Source organism: Sinocyclocheilus anshuiensis, unplaced genomic scaffold, assembly GCF_001515605.1.
Source record: "Sinocyclocheilus anshuiensis isolate Anshui unplaced genomic scaffold, SAMN03320099.WGS_v1.1 scaffold964, whole genome shotgun sequence".
In the NCBI taxonomy this organism is placed as follows: Eukaryota; Metazoa; Chordata; class Actinopteri; order Cypriniformes; family Cyprinidae; genus Sinocyclocheilus; species Sinocyclocheilus anshuiensis.
Window position 1 is genome coordinate 1267426 of NW_015552666.1, and position 9619 is coordinate 1277044.

The 9619-nt window shown below is 34.2% G+C and overlaps 1 pseudogene; it reads right to left on the minus strand.

The window, feature by feature from the left end:
- The window catches only part of LOC107667319 (probable tRNA pseudouridine synthase 2), a 5855-nt pseudogene extending 3076 nt beyond the window's left edge, over positions 1-2779 (minus strand).
- Positions 2780-9619: the final 6840 nt, after the last annotated feature.

Here is a 9619-nt window from a genome sequence, read left to right on the forward strand (position 1 = left end):
CCTGACAGAACTGGAGAGGATCTGCAAGGAGGAATGGCAGAGGATCCCCAAATCCAGGTGTGAAAAACTTGTTGCATCTTTCCCAAAAAGACTCATGGCTGTATTAGATCAAAAGGGTGCTTCTACTAAATACTGAGCAAAGGGTCTGAATACTTAGGACCATGTGATATTTCAGTTTTTCTTTTTTAATAAATCTGCAAAAATGTCAACGATTCTGTGTTTTTCTGTCAATATGGGGTGCTGTGTGTACATTAATGAGGAAAAAAAAATTAACAAATGATTTTAGCAAATGGCTGCAATATAACAAAGAGTGAAAAATTGAAGGGGGTCTGAATACTTTCCGTACCCACTGTATATACACAAATATGATAGTTACGATATTGTAATGTACAAATTACTATATGTAGTTTTTTCTATGACTCGGCCTGTGTCAGTGAAATTATCAGTGGCTTTTCCAAACTCCCCCTCAAGCGTGTAGTCCTTCATATATAAAACAAACACAACAACAGTCTGCATAAAATTGTCTACTACACATCTGCTCAGAGTTCTGATTTGTTCATTTCTTACTATGGATTCAGAATCAATTAGTGGAAACTATATAGGCAGTCAAATAAATAATGGAATAGCAGTTTAATGTGAGATGAATTATTACATAATATAACATATAAAATATAACAAACTTTTACCCTGGTTACATGTGATTTTCACAGATGCTCTAGCACTCCATTTCCTTTCCCAACACCTAAAACTGAGATAGAGACATGAGAGGATTGAGCACAGAGCACATCCTACAATAAATCACTTGAAAACTCAAGAGTTGATATTTTTTGATTACCCAACACCCCAGAGGAAAAAGCATCCAATCGATGACCAACTCCGACGTGAACCTTATGAAACTGCGGCCCTGTCACTTCAGAGGAATTCATTAGTTTCATTGATTCATAGTTATGCATCAGTCAGAAGGGTTGCATATATATATATATATATACAGTGTCTCACAGAAGTGAGTACACCTCTCACATTTTTGTAAATATTTGATTATATCTTTTCATGTGACAACACTGAAGAAATGACACTTTGCTACAATGTAAAGTAGTGAGTGTACAGCTTGTATAAGGGGTGTACTCACTTCTGTGAGATACTGTATATGTATATATATATATATATATATATATATATATATATATAGTAGTTATATAGTATAACTAAGATTATATTGCATTATTTCATGACAAATGTGTGCCCCCAATTCTCAGCACTGAATTTAAATAATGTAGTACATTATAAATACATTATGGTAGTATTTGTTGCACTGCCTTTAATGTATGCCAATTAAAAAACAAAAACAAAACGAAAAAGAAAAAATAACACTTTAATTCTTGATTGTTCTAAAGTAGGCTTTTTTTATGTGACCTGGACAGTGTTGCCAACTTAGCAATTTTGTTGCTAAATTTAGTAACTTTTCAGACTACCCTAGCAAATTTTTCTTCCAAAAGCACCTAGCAACAAATTTAGCTATTTTTTTTAATTTTATTTGGTAGCAGTACACACATCACGTGAATTAAGTTATTGCTACTTGCAATTGTTCAATTTGATAATAATAATAATTTAATAATTGTTCATTTATGATACACCTTGTTAGTAGCTTGTACCTGTGATTGTTGATTAGTTAGTACTCTGTAAGAAAAATATCTAGAAAAATGAAAAAGGTACTAGTAATTTTCCAGGACATTATCCGTTATCCATTATCTGTTGTAACCCTATAACCCAAAAACACAAAATACAATGTGCAATTTAAAATGCAGGTAAATACACTGCTTAAAACTATAATTGTTCAAATTGTGTAGTTTTAGTAGTTTACTAGCTAATAAAAAAAAAAACTTTTTCGTCATTCAATTGTTTAAAAAAGTGTTCAATAATTCAATGTTGTATATAAAAATAGTTATTTATATTTTAACATTATGCATTTATATTATTTTAAGAACATATCTAAATTAACAAAAATATATTTTTTGCTGACATTTGATGTAGTGACAAAATTTTGCGTCACGATTACGTAATGACGTCATCGCGCAATGACGTCACAACGTAATTCAGAAACTTTCACCAACAAATCGACCTTCCTTTAGCAACTTCCCCTGAAAATTAGTTGGCAACACTGGACCTGGACATATTTTTTAAGGTTTACCCACTAACCTAGAGGATGGTCTGCCAGAGTGGGGACCATAGTGGGTGATAATGCGAGATCTTTGGAGCTGCTGCTGTTCTCTCCACTGGACAGAAGCTGGAACTGCACTGCAAGCTGAGGAGCTGGTGGAGGACAGGAGTTCAGCGCTTCAAGAGGATGATGAGAGGAAAATGGACAGAAGGAAAAGAGAGAAAGACGCAGTTTTCAGTTGCACTGATAATCGTGTATCACAATTAAATTAATTCATAATGTATCTATAAGCATTTAATTTACAAGTGACACAGACACTACCTTTTAATAAATTGGACTCTATGCTGTCACGAACATGTTTCCAGTGAACTCCCTGCGGTTTGTACACAGCAAACAGACCATCCATTTTACGGAAAAGACGTATAGCCTGCGCGGCCATCTTCTTCTAGAAACAAATGTTACAAACATCAATATAATATTAGGTAAATGACCAAAATTACTGACAAGCAAGGAAGCAAAACATTCACATGCTGCTGTGCTGAAATTCTTCTTCTTCTTCTTCTTCTAGTGTGATTTGCGGCAGCTTAGATGCTTCAAAGGCGTATTGCTGCCCTCTTCAGTTCATCTGAAGAACTCCATCTCCCTCTCCTCAGTTCATCTGAAGAACTCCTTCTCATAGATTAAATTCTCAAATAAAGACCAGTGTGGAGTAAAAAACTTATAACAACCTTTGTTGCTTCATATTCCTTATTTTCAAGAATCGATTTTAAAGATAAAGATGAGACTCCGGATTCCAACAGATCAGAAAACATGCGGTTTCTTGCAGCACGAAGAATTTCACACTCCATTACTACATGCTTCACGGTTTCTAATTCTCCACACAAACATCTGCCGTCTGGATGCTTGCCAACCCTTGCCAGGCCATAATTCAGTGCACAATGCCCCAGTTTTAATCTAGTGATTACCACACTATCCCTCATCTCTAATCTTGTGAATGATGTGTGCATTAATGTAGGCTGAATTGAAAAATAATGTCTACCTTTATTTCCTTCTTCCCATTCTTTCTGCCATATTTGCTTTATTTTTTGCTGTATAATACTCTTGCACTCAACTCTTCCATACATTACTTTCAAATCAACTTCACTCTTGTGTGTAGCTTTTTTTGCCATCTCATCAGCCACTTCATTCCCCTGAATCCCTACTTGTGCTGGAACCCACATAAATCCCACTATATTTCACACTTTTATCACCCGATTTAGTGCAACCAGAATTTCAATTATTAAATCTGGTCTGGCCTCACTCTTCCTGCCCTTAATTGCCATTAGTGCTGCAGTGGAATCAGATCATAAAACATTTCTTCCAGGTCTTTGTCCCTCCACCCACCCAAGGCCCCACAAAATTGCTACTAATTCCGTAGAAAAGACTGACATGTTATCTGGCAATCGAAAACCTTGTTTAATACATAACTGAGGGATACTTATCCCTATTGCTGCTTTTCCATCGAGTGGATTCATAGAGCCATCAGTATATCTGCACACAGCCTGACCAGTTTCCTTCTAAAGGGGTCATATGATGCGATTTCAATTTTTCCTTTCTCTTTGTGGGGCCTCTTGGTGCATAAAGAAGATCTGTAAAAGTTGCAAAGACTAAAGTCTCAAATCCAAAGAGATATTCTTTATAAAAGTTAAGAGTCAGCCACGCCTACCTAAAATGCCTCGTTCTAACACGCCCCCACATACCTACATCACTATCTGGGAAGATTTGCATAACACCGCCCAAATGTTCACGCAAAGAAAGAAGTCGTAACTTTTATTTCCTTAACTTGATCTAGCACTGAAAAATCAACTGTAGGCTCTGGCACTGTGCTGAAATTCTGGTGTGACCTTCTTCTACTGGCGTTACAGTATTACAGTTGCATCATCGCCCTCTACTGGATGAGATCCTTCAGTACCAAGCTAGGTAAACGCTTCAGTACCTGCTAAATAGAGCGGTAGCATGTTGCTAAAAGAATTTAGTCTACTGCAAACCTAATTCCTACTATGCATCACATCGTTGTCTCCCTATTATAAATGTCTTAATAAAAGGGATTCAGCGGCTATTGACAAACGGTAAAGTGTCACTATGTCTAAAATTGGAATATTTTTGTTACAAACATACAGGAACTGTTATTTTGGTGGGAAAACCACATCACAAACATTAGAATGTTTTAGCAATGGATTTTATGATATTAATGTGACATTTTGTGGTATTAGCTGGATAGATTCCATCTCTTTTGTAAAATTACAGAAATTAATATTATTAGGCTATATCAACATTTCAAAACATTGTTAAACAATATTTTAACATACCTAAATAACATACCTAATTATTTTAACTATGATATTTTGACATTTAATTACAAAAATGTGTTTTTCCAGCAGTTTTGTACAGTGGCCGAGAGAGCTCAATGTGCTGCAACTACAGAAAACACATGCAAATAGAAAAAGCACCTGCAAATTAAGAAAGCATCATCAGTTTGACAACACATGCGCTGCAAATACTCACAACGCAACCAAACACAGAAACGCGCTGCAAATAAGCACAACACAACTGAACACAGAAATGTGCCGCAAATACAGAAACGCGCTGCTAAGACTCACAACATGACCAAATACGGAAAAGTGTTGCATGTAGCACAGACCACAATGGAAATGTTTCAAGGAGACCCCAACCACCCTTATGAAAATTAACCATGGTTTTATTATAGTAAAAGTGTAGTAATGATGTTTTTGGCGTTTACCATTTTACCATTACCATTTTTTTGGTGATTACCATTGGTGTACCTACGCTCCAAATACTCACAACACAGCCAAATAAAGAAACACAAGTACAGACCACAACGGGAGGACCCCAACAAAACGAAAATGAACCATGTTTTTTTTTCGTATTGATTACCATTTGTATAACCACAGTTGTACAAATACCATGGTTAAACTATGGTTAGTGTGGTAAATCCATGGTTAACTGATGGTTAGCATGGTTTAACTATAGTAACCATTTTTTTGTTTTTATTTATTTTTTACATAATAAATGTATTTATTAATTAATAAATTTTAATAGTAAAACCATATGGTTAATTTTTGTAAGGGAAGTTGTAAAGTAAGTTAGCCAACTTGCATGCTTTCACAGTTACAGTAATTGTGTATTTCGTCAGCTTATTTACGCTAATAATTAAAAAAAAAGAAAGAAAAAAGAAAAAAAAGAAGAAGAAGCAAAGGAATCGTATGATCAGGATGTTAAAATAAACAAAAATCTCACCTTTCAGAGCAAACATTGATAAACATGTCCCAGCCATGTTTGTCACTTTGCGGTTCCCTTAAACATTTCCGATGTGGTCTGTGCCTATTTGCAGCACGTTTCTTTATTTTGTTGTGTTGTGAGCATTTGCAGCACGGTTCTGTTTTTGCAGTGCGTTTCTTCATTTGTTTGTGTTGTGAGTATTTGCAGCGCGTTTCTGTTTTTGCAGCACGTTTCTTTATTTGGTTGTGTTGTGAGCATTTGCAGCACGTTTCTGTTTTTGCAGCGCATTTCTTTATTTGTTTGTGTTGTGAGAATTTGCAGCGCGTTTCTGTTTTTGCAGCACGTTTCTTTATTTGGTTGTGTTGTGAGCATTTGCAGCGCGTATGTTGTCAAATTGATGAAGATGTTTTCTTCATTTGCATGTGTTTTTTCATTCGCAGCTCTCTCAGCCACCGTAGTTTTGCATGTTTTCAACCACCTAATTCAAATTTGAAATCCTCTTGAATTAGAATAATTTTGTGAATTCTATCAAAAGTAAAATGCTAGTGCAATATAAAATCCAGTCTTATCATATTTCCTGGAGGTTGTTGTTTTTTATTGATAAATAAATAAATAAAAATGGTAAGACATCTGGCTTTGATGTATGATGTATTGTGTTTGAATTGTTAGTTCACTGCAGACAAAAGGCAGTTGTAGTAAAACTGTAAAACTAAGCACTAAGCAAAAGTAAATGTTGAACAAATAAAGTGCATTCCCTGAGCCTGATCGTGACCGTCAGGAACGTGGTCTATTCAAGGAGTCTTCTCCATTGTGAAAAACAAAAGCCATGGGAATAAAATTAAGCTTTGACCTTTACTTTTGTCATAATTATTTATTGTATAACATATAGTCGACCTGTCAAAATGAACCCTTTACATGCAAAAATATCATTATAAAATAATTAATTGTTTACAGTTTCAAGTCTCTTGCATGTTGAATAATCTGACAGTGACCTGAGAATTCTGATAAAGAAGTGTAATGGGGTAACAAGCATAAATCTGGGTGTGGCTCAACAGTTTATGACCCGTCCCCAATAAAAGAACAGGGTTTATTACATGTTCACGTTGGCTTACTATGCATAATTGCTATAAGATTATGTTTTACCATTGATTTGTGTTTACCACTGCAATCAAAGCAGACCTGCACAGTCTCCTTAAAATTGCAGGTAGAGCAAATCATTAAAATTTTTATTCTGCCCAAAATGGTATTTTAAGTCAAAACTTTTAATGTTTAAAAAAATGGGATGCATTTTAATTTAATTTAAAGTTTATTTGGGCAGAGAATAATCCTCAAAAAATGACAAACCATTTAAAAAGTGGGAGGAGGTTACCAAATCATATTTAATTATTAGTAGCAAATATAAATATGCCCTTCACATCGCACATTAATAATCTGACACACTTGTCATGGGTCATTTGTCTAGTAATGAATTTTTCAGATGAATCAGGTCTATAAATTTGGACTGACAAGCACTGTTTTAGATTATTCACAGCTACAACATACAATGTATCACCAGCTAAAAGATGAATTCATCTAATTGTAATTGCAAAAATATTAGAAAAACTGAAAATACCTCTATACAAGTTTTGTCAGATTTCATGAGAAATGGAACATTTGTAATGAATGTATTATAAAATGTAAATAGAGAAAGACAGCATATACAGTAGTTTCTGTAGCCAGACTAATAATAATAATATGAACACAACAGTAAACAAACAGATCTACATCAACTTTTATAAACTATTATGTGAGTGACAGTATATGATAATAAAATGATAAAGTAAAAGCAGTATGAATGGGTGTGTGTGTGTGTATATACATATACATATATTTACACACACACACACACACACACACACACACACACACACATTCTGTTTTTGCAGCACGTTTCTTTATTTGGTTGTGTTGTGAGCATTTGCAGCGCGTATGTTGTCAAATTGATGAAGATGTTTTCTTCATTTGCATGTGTTTTTTCATTCGCAGCTCTCTCAGCCACCGTAGTTTTGCATGTTTTCAACCACCTAATTCAAATTTGAAATCCTCTTGAATTAGAATAATTTTGTGAATTCTATCAAAAGTAAAATGCTAGTGCAATATAAAATCCAGTCTTATCATATTTCCTGGAGGTTGTTGTTTTTTATTGATAAATAAATAAATAAAAATGGTAAGACATCTGGCTTTGATGTATTGTTTGAAATGTTTGAATTGTTAGTTCACTGCAGACAAAAGGCAGTTGTAGTAAAACTGTAAAACTAAGCAGGTAAACAAAGTAAATGTTGAACAAATAAAGTGCATTCCCTGAGCCTGATCGTGACCGTCAGGAACGTGGTCTATTCAAGGAGTCTTCTCCATTGTGAAAAACAAAAGCCATGGGAATAAAATTAAGCTTTGACCTTTACTTTTGTCATAATTATTTATTGTATAACATATAGTCGACCTGTCAAAATGAACCCTTTACATGCAAAAATATCATTATAAAATAATTAATTGTTTACAGTTTCAAGTCTCTTGCATGTTGAATAATCTGACAGTGACCTGAGAATTCTGATAAAGAAGTGTAATGGGGTAACAAGCATAAATCTGGGTGTGGCTCAACAGTTTATGACCCGTCCCCAATAAAAGAACAGGGTTTATTACATGTTCACGTTGGCTTACTATGCATAATTGCTATAAGATTATGTTTTACCATTGATTTGTGTTTACCACTGCAATCAAAGCAGACCTGCACAGTCTCCTTAAAATTGCAGGTAGAGCAAATCATTAAAATTTTTATTCTGCCCAAAATGGTATTTTAAGTCAAAACTTTTAATGTTTAAAAAAATGGGATGCATTTTAATTTAATTTAAAGTTTATTTGGGCAGAGAATAATCCTCAAAAAATGACAAACCATTTAAAAAGTGGGAGGAGGTTACCAAATCATATTTAATTATTAGTAGCAAATATAAATATGCCCTTCACATCGCACATTAATAATCTGACACACTTGTCATGGGTCATTTGTCTAGTAATGAATTTTTCAGATGAATCAGGTCTATAAATTTGGACTGACAAGCACTGTTTTAGATTATTCACAGCTACAACATACAATGTATCACCAGCTAAAAGATGAATTCATCTAATTGTAATTGCAAAAATATTAGAAAAACTGAAAATACCTCTATACAAGTTTTGTCAGATTTCATGAGAAATGGAACATTTGTAATGAATGTATTATAAAATGTAAATAGAGAAAGACAGCATATACAGTAGTTTCTGTAGCCAGACTAATAATAATAATATGAACACAACAGTAAACAAACAGATCTACATCAACTTTTATAAACTATTATGTGAGTGACAGTATATGATAATAAAATGATAAAGTAAAAGCAGTATGAATGGGTGTGTGTGTGTGTATATACATATACATATATTTACACACACACACACACACACACACACACACACACACACATATATATATATATATATATATATATACCCACACACCCTTTATACACACACACACACACACACACATACTTGCTCTGTAACGGCAGCAACGTAGCAGATCTATTCCACCAAGACCAAACACATTGACATTGCCATGTATATTACCATGCTAAACTCTCTGAGAGTTGTCATAGCAGAACTAAGTTTTCACCGACCAAACCCACAAGGATGTGACAGATTATAATAACCTTTAATCTGATAATGCATGTTATTTGCTTAGAATCACTGTATATTTTATGTCATGTTAGGGTGGAGAATTTTACTGGCCAAATCAGTAACACTGTTGAATGTGACTAATTAAGAAAATAGTTACAGCAAATAACAAGTCAGCAAAAAGTCACCAGTCATCTGACTAACTTTTTACTTGTCGCAGATAAGTTTTGCTTCTCAAAATGAACTGAACATCATGTGGCTCAAGCAATGAGTCTTAAACCTGTTGACAATGTCACGGCCCCCACAGGATTATCGAACAGATATTTATCCATTTACTGCTATTACTTATCTCTATTGTATTTCCATAGAAATGCACAGTAAGAGTCTGTTTATGCTAGTAATGTGTTATCCATATAAAAGAATAGTAACACTTAAGATTAGGGAACACTACTGAATATTGCTTATTAGCATGCATATTACTAGCATATTGGGTGT